Here is an 18,146-nt window from a genome sequence, read left to right on the forward strand (position 1 = left end):
TCATAGGGGTCAGATGAATGAATATGTGATGGATATACTGTGATGAATATGTCATGAAATAGTGACAATTCACTAAGGCCACCAAGAATGAGCCTGTGAGAAGGTACCAGTATCACTAAGTGCAGTAGTGGCTTTACTCTTTAGACCAGGGCTGATGGTAAATGAGGTGGTCACAGAGCTGGGATTGTTAATATGATTCAGGGGTAATGGACCTTCAAGTCATAGAGGGCTCTGGAGGACTAGTGCTTAACTACCAAAAGTCAAGAGGCCATAATTACTATAACAACTGGTGAAATTGGAGGGGTAGTTAAGGGGGTTTGATTCACAGGGTGTTTAGGAGATAATTAATTGAAAGTAACACCCCTATAGGCAAAATAGATGGGCATCTAACAAGAATGCTGCTTAATGCCTATAACCAAATAAGGCACGAATGGAACCGCACTGGCTCCAATGACACATCACAATCCCTTTCTCAGTTCCTAGACTTGAAGCACTTTTCAGGTAAGGAACCCACAGATGGAAGAACCCATAGGCGGCTGGGTTACTAGGTCACAGGTCACTAGGAGGAAGAACCCTGCTATACATGTACAGACTTTGATGAAATGGCAAGTTCTTCCCCAAATAGATTTATGACTATATGCTGGCAAGGAAGAATATCCAGACATTTCCAGGTTTACTGGGCACAGAGCCTGAGTTGACAATGACACCTAGTAATCTTCCTGGCAGCTAGGCCTGAATAGAGCTGTGCAGCCCAAGCGGTGGACTGAGCCAGCGGTGGATATGCACCACTGAGATCTCTTGCTGTGGAACATAACTGACTAGGGGGGTACCCGCTATTGCTCTCTGAATCCATTGATATAGTCATGCCAAGGCTACATTTCCCATGGGTTGTTTCCAGAAGAATAACAATGACTGAATGAAGAAGGTACGCTAATAATGCAGGCCTATTCCTGTGAGGTAGGGGGCTCCTCCAATGGGCAACTTTGGTTTGAGTGTTCTTCATCAGCTGACCTTAAACTTTTATCGGAATTGTGCTACAGCCTAAGCTTTCTGCTACTCAACCCTCCTTTCTTCCCTCTCTCCTTCTGTATTAGTCAGGGTTCTCCAGAGAAACAGGATCAATAAGACCTATGGATCTATCAATCAATCTATAAGGATTTATAATCAATCTATAAGGATTTATCAATAAATAAACCCTTATTTATTATAAGGAATTGGCTCACACAATAATGGAGGCTGGGAAGGCCCCCAGTCTGCTGTCCGAAGGTCTGAGAACCAGAAGCACTGATGGTGTCAGTTCCAGTTCAAGGGCAGGAGAAGATGGGTGTCCCAGCACCACAGTCAGGCATAAAATTCAAGCTTCCTCCACCTATTTTATTCGGGTCCTTAGAAGACTGGATCAAGCCCATCCACACTGGGGACTGCAATCTGCTTTATTCAGTCCATCAATTCAAATGCGAATGTCTTCCAGAAAAAGCTTCATGAACACAACCAGAAATAATGTTCAATCAGATATGGGGCATCCTGTGGCCCAGTGAAGTTGACATGCATAAAATTAACCATCACACCTCCATGGAGGCCAGAAATTTTATGTATTCTGAGGACTCTTGTCTCTCTGACTTCCCCTCTATTTAAACCGTCAGGCATTCTTTTTTCCCCCAAATAAATGTCTTGTAAATCTACTCCTGTCTTTACATGTGTTTTTTTTTGGAGGATTGGAACTAATAAATTTGGACTTTGTTCTGTCAGGTAGTTTAGTTACTTACAGATCAGCTTTATACTATTGAGGCTTGTTTTTAAGCTTTTTGTGTGGGTGGGGAGCAAGTGTAGTGTAGTTTTTAGTCAGGATAGTTTAGCCCTACGTATATAACACGTAACCTTTCTGGGATCTTCGGCAAGTGCCTGGTTTTCAGTCAGGACTCTCCACTGTGGCTGAATGGAAATTAGGTATTTCCCAATCTCACGCTAATTTTGAGAATTGTTAGGCTGTGTTCCACGATGTACACAATGGGGTCTGTACGTAGATTTCTGTGTTTTTTTTCTTTGTCTACCTTCCTCCTTGTTGATACTTTGTCCTGAAAATTCAAGCTATCTCAGTCTCAACTCCGATCTTCCTCTCCTCAACTCAGCAAGACCCTGATCTCCTGCGATGGGATCCAGAGTGCTGACCTCGGAAGGGCAGGGCAATCGGAGGTCTCACTTTGTTTCCCTGCCTCAGCGATCAAGTTGTATAAACTTTCTCCCTGGCTTCTGGAAACACTGATAGCCAACCCTTTGGTAAAATTTCTAACATATGTACTTAGAGCTTTAATATGCTAAGTATTTAATGTGCTAAGTATTTTCTTTAAAATTCATTTGAAAATATTTTTGCAATTTTGCTGTGATTTATTTTTTGGCTCATGGGTCATGAGGTGTATGTTCCTTAAATTAATGCATTTAGGAAATTTTTTGTTACCTTTATGTACTTGATTTCTGGTTTAATTCACACTCTATATGATTTCAGTCTTTTGAAATTTCTTGAGACTTGATTTGTGATCCAGCCTAACATGCGCCCCAGAACACATGGTAAATGTTTTGGGGTATACTTTGAAAGAACATGTATTCTGATGTTTTTGAATGTAATATTTTATGTCTTATTCATATTTATAGTATCAATACATAGCACATAGTAGAAACTTAACATATACTGAGTTAAATAATTCAAAGGTTTTATCCTATTGGTGGCAATTCAAGACCAAATAAGAGAGGATGATGATGACATCACTATTTCTGTTAAGATAGGGCCTCACACAACATACAGGAATGTCCAGTTGTCAAGTCATGCAGTTTCTCCCCTATTCTAACCAATGTTAATGCCAACACTTTATGTGATGAAAATTATCCCAGTATTTTTCTTCCTATGTTTCTATCAGTTTTCCCTTCATTGGTTGTAAGATTTATATCACTAGAGCTATTTGACAGTAGGAAACAATTATCTTAGGAAAAGTTAGTGACATTGGTCTATAAAGGTCACGGAGACATAAGAAATGGTTAATTTTTTCATTTTTCACCAAACAATTCACGACTGTTTCTGAGATTACAAAAGATTAGACGATAGCTAATATTTCTATGCAATGTTCAAATTTTTCAAGTAAAATCATTTTTTAAATTTTTCGAGTTCCAATGTCACTTTCTCTTTGAACATGACTCAAGGTTAAAACTTATAAATGTACACCTTCTAGTACATTTAGCTTTCCTATTTAACCCTTCTGCCAACTTTATTCTGGACACTTAAGTTTTTATTATAAAGAAGGAAGGAAATAGATTTCGATGAGTCTAACAGTATGTTACATAGGCTTATAAGATGCTTCTTGAGTACGGTCTCACATCTTTTCAACCTCTGATTCCAGTCATAGCTCTGGTGAACAGTTACGGAAGATTTTAACCTGCTCTGTGCTGACACTGTCTCACTTCGAGCACGCACCAAGACTCTAGCTTCCTGTCTTAAGACCTCTCTGATGCAGCAATGTGTGATGCTAAGGTACCAGCTGGGCTTTCAGCTAGCTCTGTGCAGCCCAGAGGGATGGGGTGATGGGGGCGGTGGGTTAATGCCCCAAAGGAGCAGCCCTCAACACACAGGAGGTGGCTGCTGATGGAGAAATACTTCTCCTTTCTCCCTGAGGCAGACAGTTCTGAGATAAAGTTTAAGAAGAATGCTGAGAAAGTTTCACATTATGTAGCCATTAAGAGGGGTAGACCACTTGATAAGAGCAGTATCTGGTTTTGCTTGGACTTAGTTTCCCTTTTCCCCATGTTCACTCCCTTATCTCTCATTCCTGCTCCTGGGTGTTAGACTCATAAATAGAATGTGTCTACCTTTGTCTCAGGCTCTGCTTTCAAGAATAACCTAGATTAAAACAGTGGGTAAGTGCGTTGTTGGTACATTACATAATGCAGGGATGTAATTTTCCTTGACTCTGTGTATCTACAAAGAAACACTTATTCAGATGGCAGCATAGTTGAGGATTTCCACCTTTTTCCTTTTTGAAAGCTCATGGTCCATCCTGAGCCTGACCACCTAAAGAAAAAAAAGTTGTCATAATTAGGTTATAATTAAACAGGCAAATTTCTTTGTGAGGATGGCTCTAAACATTTTTTTTCTGTCTGAGGGAGTCCTCAGCAGTTTGGCTGGATATTTTCGTCTAATATGGAAGAGCCCTCAGTCTACTTAATCATGCAAAGCTTTTGTTGCTTTGGAAACAAGCATATTAAATTTCTTATTTTCCTTGGTGAAAAAGCTGGATCTTGGCTGGGCGTAGTGGCTCACATCTGTACTCCCAGCACTTTGGGAGACCGTGGAGGGTGGATCACTTGAGTCCAGGAGTTCGAGACCAGCCTGGGCAACATGGTGAGACCCCCCTCCGTCTCTATTAACAATATAAATTTTTTTTCAAAAAGTAAAACAAATAAAAAAGCTGGATCTTTTAGTGGTAAAATTCTTTTTGTTAAGAAATTCAAACATAAAAAACATAAATTACTGGAACACTATCAGGGCTTTCTTCATTCATGAAGGAATGCTCTGAAAGATACAGGCAGTTATTAGAAATAAATTGAGATTGCCTATATGCTAGCACGAAGTGAAAACGTTAACAATGATAATTTTTTACTCATTTGGTTCTGAAGACACTTCAGAGAACAAAACTGATTAAAATTCCTCTCTTATTGAACCTGTATTCCAGTGGAACAGAAAGTTAAGACAATAAACCAAGTAAATCATTACAGTACATTGAATTTAAAATAAGGGCTACAGCCAGATATGATGGCGCATGCCTGTAATCCTAGCTGCTTAGGAGGCTGAGGCAGGAGAATTACTTGAACCCGGGAGGGTGGAGGTTGCAGTGAGCTGAGATCGCTTCACTGCACTCCAGTCTGGGCGACAGAGTGAGACTCCATCTAAAAAAAAAAAAAAGGTGGGGGGCGGGGGCGACAGATGAAAATAAACAAGAGATGGTGTATGGCCTGAATTATGTACCCCTAAAATTCATATGTTGAAGGCCTAACCCCTAGTACCTCATAAGGTAACTATATTTGTAGAACAGGTTTTTAAGGAGGCAATTAAGTTAAAATGAGGCCCTTTGGATGGGCCCTAATCCAATCTAACTGCTGTCTTTATAAGAGAAAATTTGGGCATGCAGAGAGACACCGGGGCACTCACGCACAGAGGACAAACCATGAGAGGACATAGAGAGAAAGTGGCCAATGGCCGGCCAAGGAGAGAGGCCACAGGAGAAATCAAACCTGCTGCCATCTTGATCTTGGACTTCTAGTCTCCAGAGCTAAGAAAATAATTTTCTGAGGGTTAAGCCACTGGGTCTGCAGTGCTCTGCCTTGGCAGCCCTGCAAACTAATCCAGATGCTGAGAGAATGTACAAGTTTTTTGTTTGGTTTGTTTCATTGGTAGGTCTCACTGAGAAAAATGACATTGGAACAAAGACCTGTGGAAGAGTCAGTTATATAAATATTTGGGGGCAGGAGCATTCTGGAAGAGGGAAAAGCAATCCCCAAAGCCCTGATCTGGAAGGAGGCCAGGGAGGTTTGATACATAGAGCATTAGAAGATGAGGTGAGAAAGGTATGGAATAGGGAGGCAGTGGCAGATCACAGGAGAGAAGGGTTCTCAGTGGATGCAGGGCCGTACTGTGCACCAATGGGATATTTTGAAAAATTGTGAGGAATTTTGGCATTACTATGATTGGGGTGGTGGTAATGTTAGTGGGCAGGCAACATTTATGTTAAAAGAATAGCCATGCTCAGGACCCTTCCACCCAGCAAAGTATTTTTTCTACATTCAATGTGACTTTTAAATGCCCTGCTGCTCATTCATGGAGATGTAACACTTTATAACCTTTTATGCTAACTTCTAAACTCCATTAATGGCAAAATAGGTAACTGGGATCAACTCTTCATTAAACATGTAAACATTCTGGATAAATATATTTGATCAAATTTGGGGAACCTTTGCTAATACTTTTTCAAGTATTTTTCTGCCTGATAGTTTCTCTCTTTGACTTCTCAAAGTCCAATTTCATGTAAGTTAGATGTCTTGACATTATTTCATGGGTCACTGATGTTCTGTTTATTATAAACTTTTTTTTTCTCAGTGCACTTTAAATTTGGATGATTTCTATTGATCTTTTTTTTTTTTTTTTTGAGATGGAGTCTCACTTTGTAGCCCAGGTGGAGTGCAATGGTACAATCTCAGCTCACTGCAGCCTCCATCTCCTCAGTTCAGGCAATTTTCCAGCCTCAGCCTCCCGAGTAGATGGGATTACAGGTGTCCACAACCACACTCAACTAATTTTTGTATTTTTAGTAGAGACGGGGTTTCACCATGTTGGCCTGGCTGGTCTCAAACTTCTGACCTCTGACCTCAAATGATTCGTTCGCCTAGGCTTCCCAAAGTGCTGGGACTACAGGTGTGAGCCACTGTACCTGGTCCTCTATTGACCTATCTTTAAGCTTCCTGATTCTCCTTACCGTGTGTCCAATCTACTGATAATCCCATCAAATAATTTCAGTTATTGTATTTTTCAGTTCTAGGGGTTCCATTTTGTTCTTCTTCTATTAGGTGTATTTCTCTTGAAATTCCCTGTCTTCATTGATCATATCTACCCTTAGTAAGAATCTTTAATAATTTAAAATAGCCATAAATATATTTTAAATTCCTTTTCTACTGATTCCAACATCTGTAGGTCTATTTCTAAAGATTTATGACGAAGGTGATGTTGCAGAGCAGTGGGGAAAGGACTTTCTTTTCCAAGAAAAACTTAGGTCAGTTGGATAGCTACATCAAAAAAAAAAAAAAAAAAAAAAAAAAACTAGTCCTCACTTCACACCATATGCCAAAATTAATTTTAGGTAGTTAGCACATCTAAGTGTTCCAAGAAAAAACTTAAGGTTCCAGATGGTAACATAAGAGAATGCCCTTGTCACCTTGGGGTAGACAATGATTTCTTACAGGTTAGCAAAAGCACTAACCATGAACAAAGAGTGATAAGTTAGACCTCAATAAAAATAAAAGATTTACCTTTATCAAAATCTAAAAATGAGAGTTAAAATGCAAGCCTTTAATTAGGAAAAGGTGTTTGCAGCACTTATCTAGAATATACACATCATGTAGAAGAAGATTAGCCAATAGAAAAGTGGGTGAATGCCTAAAAGGCACTTTACTAAAGAGGATATCCGAGTGGCCAATAATCACATGAAAGATGCTCTTTATCTTTAGTCATCCGAGAAATGTAAATTAAAACCACATAAACCCCAAATGTTGGAGAGGATGTGGAACAATGAGAACTCTCATCATACAATGCTGGCAGGTCTGTAAATTTGAAAAACTGCTTGGCACTGTAATTATAGCTGGTTATGAGCATACCTTAGATATGTATCGCAATAGAAATGTGTATCTATGTGAACCGATTCACAGAATAACGTTCACAGAAGTATTTTCTGTAATAGCTCCAAACCTGGAAAGACCTCGAATGTCCAGTATCAGCATAAGGGACCAGTCACAAAGACCTCATATCATATGGTTCAATTTTTGTGAGATGTCCAGAATAGGCAAATCTATAGAGCAGAAAAATTAGTGGTTGCTTGGGGCTAGAAAGGATAGGGAAGTGGGGTTGCGGGAGTGATAGCTAAAGGGTATGAAGTTTCCAGGTGATTAAAATTTTCTAAAATTGACTGTGGTGATGGTTGCACATATCTGTGAATATGCTGAAAGCAATGAATTGTACACATTGAATTGCATACTTTAAGTAGATGAACTGTATGGTGTGTGAATTATATCTCAATAAATCTGTAATTAAGAAAAAACAACAGGAGAAAGAGTAAATTGTCTATACTCATATAACTGAATTTCATACAGCATAGAATACAATTTTAAGAAAGACTTGTTACATGCAACGACACGGATGCATTCAAATATAATATAAAGGGAAATAAACCAAATACTATAAAATATTTACCAAGTAATTCATTTCATGTGAAATGTCAGGATAGACAAAACTAACAAGGGGATGAAGAATGCTACTATTAGTTAATTTCTTGAGCTGAGTTGCGGTTGCCCGGACATGTTTGTGTTAATCTTTGAAAGTTTACTGAACTATATTTGTAATTTGTACACTTTTTTGTATGCTGCACTTCAACACAAGTTTTATTAAAAATATTTCTAAAAATCCAATTGTTCAGTTGTCCTATAATATGCATTAAAAAAGAATTAAAAAATACACAAGCACTTCAAAAGTTATTTTTTGTGGTTTAGGGTTATGGAGAATTTATTTTCTCCTCTATACGTCTCAGAATTTTCCAAATGACCATGGTAGACATATTACATTTATCACTAGAAAAAAAACTATTAAAATACAATTGTCTGAGATAATCTTGTATTACTTTTATACTAAACTAATTTAGTTCAAATGTGGGGACTTCAGCTTTTGCTCCCAGATGAAAAGAGCTTGTCATTTTGGAGCAAAGGAGGGCGTGGCAGTTGGTCGGAGTGTTTCCTGGTGGCCTAGGAGACTGCCAGGAACTCACCACGGGCCACCGGCCTAGGGGGAGGAGCAGAGGTGCGGGTGCAGAGAGGGATTCAAGAGACTGTGAACTAAACCTGGGTGGGTCCCAGTCCTCACAAAACCTGGGTCCTAACCGCAAAACTATGGCCGGGCCTGGGAAGGGGTGGAGGACTCACTGGCGCTCTAGCCTCTGTGCTGGGTGAATTAGTGATTAGGCTCTAATCTTCACAGTCCTCATGATTCTATTTTTGTAAGGCCAGCAGCTAAGAGTGGTTTTTACATTGTCAAAACAAAGACGAATACGCTACAGAGACAGTTCCAGGCCCAAATTCTAGAGTATTTGCTTTCTGGCTCCTTACAGAAAAAGTAGGTAAACTTCTTGATTAGAGACTTTAGGCAGAAGAATTCTAAGGTATTTAAAATTTTTACCTGGGAATGCGCTTGCTGGTAAGGCGGAGCCGGCGTGAAGCGAGTGTGCCCAGCGGCACTGGTACCACGCGATGCTGGATTGCCTAGGTTGGTCAGACGGAGCAAATCGGAATCCACCGAAGAAAATTCACCTCTGAAGGATCCAGTCTGGAAAGGGATGGCCGGGCTCTTCCTGGGCAGGGGTGCCCAAATGGATGAGGATGCTCTTTGCAGCCCTCGGCGGATCGCAAAGGAGCAGGGCTCCGGTCTTCTATCTGGGAAAGCATGGTTGTCACTCGTGGAGAAGCCAACGGAGCCCCTGCGGAGTTTTCTTTCCTTTTCTCTGCGGCGGGCAGAAGAAGCGCATTGCGCGGTTTGCCCGGCTGTCTGCAACTTTGGGAGCTGCGCCGCGTGGGTGCGGCCGGCCGACAGGCGCGTGCGCAGTGAGTTCTCAGCTCCTCCCACCGCGCAGGCTCGGCGTTGGCCCCCGCGCCCCGTGCAAGTGCGCCGTTCTCGGGTGCCCTAGGTCGCGAGGCAGCTGGGGCGGAAGGGCTTGTTCATTATTTTGAGAGTTTGTTGTGAACGTCATAACCCTTCGTCCTTAAATATTGCCGATACTTGACCTACGCAAGAGACAATGTCATGTGATTCAGCCTAATATCTCAGTATGTATCCCCTAAGAATAAGGGATTGTTCTACATCAGGGTTTCTCAACCCCGCGCTATTGACATTTTGGGCAGGATGAGTTTTTGCTGTCTGTACCCGTAAGGTGGGGGTGACGGGGTGGGATGGGGGGTGTCCTGTGCTAAACAATCACTATTTAGCAGCATCCCTGGCCTCTACCCATTAGATGCCAGTAGCAACCCCCTCCCCCAGTTGTGACAACCAAAGATGCCTCCAGACACTGCCAAACCCAAACGGTGTGGTTGGGGCGTTGAGGGAGGAGGGGTGGTGGTGAGGGTTGGGGGAAAAAGGAGAAGGGCAAAATTGCCTCAATTGAGGACCACAGGATCACAATGCACATCATCATACTTAGGAAATGTAACATTGTTATATTACAATAATCTGCTCTGTTTCGTATTTGAATTTCCTCAATTGTCCCAAAATGTCCTTCTTTACTCTATAGTTTGTAAAATGTAAATCCGAGATTTAACAAGAATCACATAGTGCATCAATAAGAACCACATATTGCAGTTGTCAAGTCTCTTTCGCTTCCTTCAATATAGAACAGTTCCCTAGCCTTTTTTGTTTGTTTCTCCTGGTATTGACATTTTTGAAAAGTCTAGCCCAGTGGTCTTCCAGAATATCCTTCAATTTGGAGATGTCAGATTGGTTCCTCATTATAAGATTCACGAGTAATATATATGTACACACAAACATATGCAGGAATTCTACCTGGGTGATGTATCCAATTTTATCTATTTTCAAATGACTTTTTAGCTGTCATAACATTTAATTTAAAAAGCACCCCCCGACCAGCAATTTGAAATATTTTTATCACATACATAAATTTCCACATTGTAATTGGGTCTAAGATATATTTTCTTTTTTTCCCCCCATTGATCTTATTGGCTACTTATGGGCTAATATTATACTGTTTTTATTAGAGACTATATTTCAGTATCTGGTAGGGCTAGACTGCATCATTGCTGTTTTCTTAAGTGCTTTTTTTATGCTGGGTTATTTTTTCATGTTAACTATAGAATATAGCCCCATAAAAATACTTTCAAAAAAAAACCTTCTGCATACCTTTTCAGTTTATGATGTTGCATTTTCCTTTTGAAAAGCAAGGTTTATTTTTTCTCTTGCTCAAGTTTCAGCTTTGTGTCTTTCAAGAAAGCATCGTAAAGGTTTTTCACTTGTTAAGTTTATTCTTAGAGTATTTCTCTTTTTTGATGGTATCGTAAGTGGGATTATCTCTTCCACTTTTCCTTATAATGGCTAGATTCTTACATAAATGAAGGTACTGATTTCTATGTCTAATTTTGTATCTTGCTACCGTATTGAATCTCCTGTTGCTTCTAGGAGTTTCATGTTGATTGTATCTGCATCTCTCTTTATACTTTTATATAATTGCAGTGATTATCCATTTTGAAGTTCAAATTGCCCATCTTTGGCCATTTTTGGCTCCTTTGTTTATTTGACACAAGCTCGAATGTCTTGATAGCTTTCTTGCTTTCTGACACTGTAAGAGTTCCAGTCTCATATTGTACATTTACTGCCTCAGACCTAGAATCAGCCATTTCTCAAAGGTGTCCTTGTTGCTTCCAGTGAAAAAGGTATTTGAATGCTACAATATGCACTTAAAGATGTTCATGGTTAAATGGCTTATCACTTCCCAGACTCTTCAACACAAGATCTAGGAGAGATGTAGTTTTTCAAAGAAAGATGAAAATAAATAATAAATTTATGTTGATATTTCAATTCTAATAGAAGATTATAGGGTTTTTAACTTACTTGATTTTATATTGCATCTCTTTTCCCCTATGCTGAAAATCATGGCTCCTAAATGATATTAACAGAATTATTTACTTGTCTCCATAAAATATATAATAGTTTCCAAAATCTACCAGTATTACAACTATTAGTAAAAATGTTAGATGTAGTTAAATACAATTAGGCTTATTTATCTCATGTTGTTTTAAAATCTAGGTTGCTTGCTGGGTGCAGTGGCTCATGCCTGTAATCTCAGCACTTTGGGAGGCTGAGGCAGGTGGATCACTCAGGGTCAGGAGTTCAAGAGCCGACTGGCCAATTGTGCCACTGCACTGCAGCCTGGGTGACAGAGGGAGACTCCTTAAAAAAAAAAAAAATCTAGGTTGCTCAATTAAAAAGAAATTTAAATCCAAAATGGAAAAGAACCTTAAATATATCTAACGTTTTCTTTTTGAGTGGAATATCTAATTCATAATTTCATTATTTATTTAAATTATCAGTTTTGTTCTGAACACTCTTTAGCTGCATCTTGTCAACTCTAATGTCATGTTTTCATTTTTTTCTAGAAATTCTCATTATCAATTGATATTTCCCTTTGAGACAAGCTATGTTTAATAGAAAAATTTTATATTTCAAAATGGGGCTTTCTTATGTTTTCATTATAAATTTCTAGTTTTATCATATTATGGTGAATATTTATATCATTTTTATGTGATTTACTGAGGCATACATGTCTGTATTGTAAATTAGAGTCAATTTTCTAAGTGTTTTTGTATTTTTTTGTCTAATTAAGAGAAATGTACTATAGTCTGCTATTATTAGTGTATTTCAATTTCTCTTTGAATCTCTTATAATTCCTACTGTATGAAAGTAGCTGCTGTGTTATTCACTGCATACCTTTTCATAAATCTTTTATTTTCACTGGGAATTGTAGCCTTTAGGATTATAAGATGTTCTTTGTCTCAATAATGATTTTTGGTCTGAATTTTATTTTATTGAATTGCAAAATCCCAATTCTTTCTTTTTTTTAATTTGCATTTTCTTAGTAGAACTTTACCCATCCTTCCTTTCATTGTTAGCATTTCTGAATTGTTTTATTTTAGGTGGATCTTTGTCTTTTATATACAGCATAGAGTTGGGTTTTCCTTTGAAATCAACCTGTTTTTCTTTTTGTTTTGACACTGAGGTTGAGCCCTCTGTTGGCTGATATGTTTGGTCTCAGTTATCTCCTGTATTATATTTACCTGTGTAGTATGTAGCATATTTGATGGTGATACGTGCTATTGAGGAAAATAAAGGAGAAAGGGTGCATAAAAAATGCTGGGGAGAATATTCTATTTTAAATAGTGGTAGGGAAAGCCTCACAGAGGAAGTGATTTTTGCACAAACACTTGAAATAGGCAAAGGAATGAATCATTTGGATAAATGAGATAAGATTGTTCCTGACAGAGGACAGCTGGGGCCAAGGCCCTGAGGCATAGAGTAGCTAGTGTGTTCTGAGGAACAGCAAGGGAGCTGGTGTGATCAAAGTTGGTAAGCAGGAGAATAGTAGGAGATAAGGCCAGAGGATCAGATAGGGCCCTGTCAGTAGGGAGCAGAGAATCCCTCCTTCAAGAGGAATTTTGGTACCAGATGTTGAAATAATACATCTGCCATACCACAGTAATAAATTAATAACTCTATGAGAACACATAAATAACCCTGGGAATTCCAGCCTAGGTAGGAGAGGAAACTAGGCTTGCGGGTATGGTATTTTGGGTACAACTCAAATTATGCATGAAAGTAGCCTCGTATTTGCTAACTTTGGGGGTTGGATTACTAAAGCACCTTTCCCAATCCGTACGATTGCAGCAATCCTTGACTGTTCTTCAAGTCTCTCATCTTTCAGTTTGTAGTTCATATCCTACCTCCAAACATATCAGATATAGATAACAACTATAGCTTTTGGCTATTTATCTGAAGTTGTACATTTACAGAGGAAGAATTTTATTGCAACATTCATATTAATAAAAGGTATTTTGACTAATACATGTTCAAAAAGCATGAAAACACTAAAATTCTATACTCAGAAGCTTGATTAAAGGACAGAAAATGAGAGATTTTTTTGAATTTTTTTAAAAAGTCAAGTATTTGTTTTAAAAGAGTTTTTTGTATTTTTTGTGTTGTTTTTCTTTTTATAAGAATTCTGTTTTGACAGAAAACTATATGGCAAATGTGTGTTTGTGTGTGTGTGTGTGTGTGTGTGTGTTGGGGAGGAATAGGGATGAATTCAGTCTGTAATCTAGAAAAACTGTGTCCAGGATAGGAACAGAGAAGGGACAAACTTTATATGTATACACAGGATTACTTTTTCCTTTTCATGATGTGTTTTATTTGGAAGCATTTACATGTTCTCTTTCTCTTTGCCTCCTTTTTTTCTCCTTCACCTTTCTTTTTCTTAAGCTAAGCTGTCACAGTGAAATACTGTGACTAAGCCACAACTCATATAGAAAACTGAACGGTGCATTGTAAAATAGGACACAAAACAAAAGACTTCATCCGAGAGCTGAGATCATCACGAGTACACAGACCCACTGCAGTAATTCAACAGTGTTTCTCAGAGCCCAGGACAATTTCTTCAATTCTTGATATCCTACTGCCCCCTGCTGTTCGTGTGGAAGCACTGACTACAGAAATTAAAGTGTTCATAACATTGCACAGGTTTTAGTGCAATGTTAGCGTGCTATCAAAGAAAGTTAAGTAGTTCAAAGATTTAAACAGAGTAATTTAAGGAATTGCTTTTTAAAAGGCTGAATATCAAAGAAATTACAAAGCAACTTTCTCTACTCTCTAATATGTTGAAGAGAACTCTAATCCAGTTATTTGGCTAATGAATCCGGTTTCGTTTTTAAGTTTCTGAGGGGAGCAGAGCAGAAGGCAATTGAGGTACCTTAGAGATAAATTAGTAAAGAGAGAGCAGGGAGTAGATGGAGAAAATGAAAGACAAAATGTACAAGAAGGAGGGGGTAATGAATAATTTACATCCTCGAGGGTAAAGCAGTTCAGTCCTGAACAGATCGTTTACATTCCTCAGGAGGGTCGGGCAGAAACGGGCTCCACGGAAAAGCCCAGATGGGCCATTTGTGAGCCTCAGCTCTTCTGTCTCCTGCTCCTGGATTTGATCATGGAGACCTCTCAGGGCCGTTAGGATGAGTTGGGGCCTCTGAAGCAGAGCAGAGGCACATCATCTTTAGAGCTGATTTCCTGGCCTTCTCTGCAATTTGTAAACAGCTCAGGGGCTGTCTCCTGGATGTAAGTCAGCCCATGTGCAAATGCGTATGTGTGAGCATGCGAGTAGGATGTTATATGTTCCACGTTTTAGACTCTTAGGGCTGCTAGTTCCTGCGTGGCAGACCTTCCCCTTGGGATTAACTAATAAGGTGCCAGCGTTCCCCGTCACTGAGTAAAAGTAGTTAGAAACTTGGGGCCTTGCTTCAGCATTTGTTTTTTGCTGGGACTCTTTTTCCATGAGGAACACGACTGGAGAAGAAACGTTCAATATTTAGAAAATTAAATGTATCCATGTTATGATAGACGTAGAAATCCAGTCCAAACTGCTCATGAAAGATGTAGTTTTTGCTATAAGTACTATAGGAGTGTCACTTCTAAAACTCCAGAGCTCCTACTTCAAAGGCACAATGATGGATTTTAAAACATAAAACTTTGAGAAAACATTTATATGGTTTATTTCAGGTAACAATTAATAACCTGATTCGTTAATACTTGGGGCTGTTATGTTCATAGCATTGCTTTTAGTGCTGTCATTTCCTATTTCTCTTGTATGACATATTGTATTAGTCTGTTTTCATGCTGCTAATAAAGACATACCTGAGACTGGGCAATTTACAAAAGAAAGAGGTTTAATTGGACTTAAACTTCCACGTGTCAGGGGAAACTTTACAATCATGACAGAAGGCAAGGAAGAGCAAGTCATGTCTTACATGGATGGCAGCAAGCAAAGAGAGAGAGCTTGTGCAGGGGAATTCCTCTTTTTAAAACCATCAGATCTCACGAAACTTTTTCACTATCACCAGAACAGCATGGGAAAGACTTGCCCCCGTGATTCAATTACCTCCCACCAGGTCCCTCCCACAACACGTGAGAATTAAAGATGAGATTTGGGTGGGGATACAGCCAAACCATATCATTCCTCCCCTGGTTCCTCCCAAATCTCATGTCCTCACATTTCAAAATCAGTCATGCCTTTTCAACAGTCCCCCAAAGTCTTAACTCATTTCAGCATTCACTCAAAAGTCCACATCTGATACAAGGCAAGTCCCTTCTGCCTGTGAGCTTGTAAAATCAAAAGCAAGTTAGTTACTTCCTGGATACAATGTGGGTACAGGCATTGGGTAGCCATTCCAAATTGGAGACATTGGCCAAAACAAAGTTGCTACAGGCCCCGTGCAAGTCTGAAATCCAGCGGGAGAGTCAAATCTTAAAGCTCCAAAATGATCTCTTTTCACTCCATGCCTCTCATCTATGCTCACACAAGAGGTGGGTTCCCATGGTCTTGGGCAGCTCCGTCCCTGTGGCTTTGTAGGGTATAGCCCTCCTCCTGGCTGTTTTCATGGGCTGGCCTTGAGTGTCTATGGTTTTTCCAGGCACACGGCGCAAGCTGTTGGTGGATCCACCATTCTGGGGTCTGGAGGATGACGGTCCTCTTCTCACAGCTCTGCTAGGCGATGCCTCAGTAGGGACTCTGTATGGGGGCTCTGACCCCACATTTCACTTCCACACTGCCCTAGCAGAGGTTTTTCATGAGGGCCCCACCCCCGCAGCAAACTTTTGCCTGGGCATTCAGAGATTTCCATACATCTTCTGGAATCTAGGCCGAGGTTCCCAAACCTCAATTCTTGACTTGTATGCACCCACAGGCTCAACACCACATGGAAGCTGCCCAGGCTTGGTGCTTGCACCCTCTGAAGAAGCAGCCTGAGCTGTACTTTGGCCCCTGTTAGTCACCGCTGGAGTGCCTGGGACGCAGGGCACCAAGTCCCTAGGCTGCACACAGCATGGGGACCCTGGGCCCGGCCCAGGTAACCATTTTCTCTTAGGCCTTCTGGCCTGTGATGGGAGGGACTGCCGTGAAGACCTCTGACATGCCCTGGAGACACCTTTCCCATTGTCTTTGGGATTAACATTCAGCTCCTCGTTACTTATGCAAATTTCTGCAGCCAGTTTGAATTTTTCCTCAGAAAATGGGTTTTCTTTTCTACCACATTGTCAAGCTGCAAATTTTCCAAACTTTTTATGCTCTGCTTCCCTTATAAACTGAATGCATTTAATAGCACTGAAGTCACATCTTAAATGCTTTGCTGCTTAGAAATTTCTTCTGCCAGATACCCTAAATAATCTCTTTCAAGTTCAGAGTTCCACAAATCTCTAGGGCAGGAGCAAAATGCTGCCAGTCTCTTTGCTAAAACATAACAAGAGTTACCTTTGCTCCAGTTCCCAACAAGTTCCTCATCTCCATCTGAGACCACCTCAGCTTGGACCTTATTATCTATGTTGCTATCAGGCTTTTGGTCAAAGCCATTCAACAAGTCTTTAGGAAGTTCCAAAGTGTCCCACATTTTCGTGTCTTCCTATGAGCCCTCCAAACCGTTCTAACTTCTACCTGTTACCCAGTTCCAAAGTTGCTTTCACATTTTTGGGTGTCTTTTCAGCCACACCCCACTCTACTGGTACCAATTTACTGTATTAGTCCATTTTTCATGCTGCTGATAAAGACATACCTGAGACTGGGCAATTTACAAAAGAAAAGGGTTTAACTGGATTAGTTCCATGTGGCTGGGGAAGCCTGGGGAATTCCTCTTTTTAAAACCATCAGATCTCGTGAAACTTACTATTGTGAGAACAGCATGGGAAAGACTTGCCCCCATGATTCAGTTACTTCCCATTGGGTCCCTCCCACAACACGTGGGAATTCAAGATGAGATTTGGGTGGGGGCACAGCCAAACCGTATCACTTATTAATATTTATTTTCTCAGAGTTATATTCTCCATTTGGGCAGTGCTAAAGATGTGAAGAAACACAGGGCAGGTTGTGTCTTTAAGCTTTTATAATTTAGAAAAATGTAGAACCACAGCATGATAATCATGTAAGAGTGAGGTGGGGCCAAGAGTAAGAAAATAATCTCCCCATTATCTTTTATTCTATCAGTTTATCCTATCCCCTCCCCCCCATCCCATCCACATCCCATCCACATCCCCTCCCATTTCTCCCATCTACTCTTTACTATTTCATTTTCTTTGTATTGATATTTAAATTTCAAATCAGGAATACTGGCTATTCTGTTTATGTAATTTTGCTCAATCCATAGTACAATGTTTACATATAGTTGCAATAAATCTCTGTTATGAACACCAACACACTTACTAATTGCCTAGCATTATGCTGCTCCTATGTAAAACAGATGTACATTTGATTTCAGGAAAGGAGAAAAGTGAAGTTGGAGGGAAATTATGTGACCTATAGGAAGAATTAGAAATATTTGCTTGTATTCAGACTCTTAGGGGTGATGAGAAAGTTCGTTAGTGAAAAAAGCTAGAACACAAAAATTTCACCTTGTAAGTACCTGCAGAAATATTTCTCTTTAATGGTTTTCTTATGTTGCTAGGAAGGATCAACTTTTAACATTTCCCTTTGTGTAGTTCCTTGTCAGATCTGTGTACATGCGCCTACCAAAGATAGGTTGGGAATTTGCATTTT

General features: G+C 39.8%; 1 protein-coding gene and 1 long non-coding RNA gene across 2 annotated transcripts in view; one reads left to right on the top strand and one right to left on the bottom strand.

The window, feature by feature from the left end:
* Positions 1-1,157: 1,157 nt before the first annotated feature.
* LOC129058485 (uncharacterized) lies at positions 1,158-9,373 on the bottom strand. Its single transcript, XR_008523615.2, has 2 exons — positions 8,978-9,373; positions 1,158-4,057 (listed from the first exon to the last, which is right to left on the bottom strand). It is a non-coding gene; the product is annotated as an uncharacterized LOC129058485 (long non-coding RNA).
* The window catches only part of LOC100938377 (tyrosine-protein phosphatase non-receptor type 11-like), a 130,503-nt gene continuing 121,674 nt past the window's right edge, over positions 9,318-18,146 (top strand). Inside the window, exon 1 of the mRNA XM_063721814.1 lies at positions 9,318-9,621. The gene's annotated coding sequence lies outside the window, so the exon portion shown is untranslated. The remainder of the gene's footprint in view (positions 9,622-18,146) is intronic.

The sequence above is a fragment of the Pongo abelii genome, chromosome 2 (genome assembly GCF_028885655.2).
Source record: "Pongo abelii isolate AG06213 chromosome 2, NHGRI_mPonAbe1-v2.0_pri, whole genome shotgun sequence".
NCBI classification, from domain to species: domain Eukaryota; kingdom Metazoa; phylum Chordata; class Mammalia; order Primates; family Hominidae; genus Pongo; species Pongo abelii.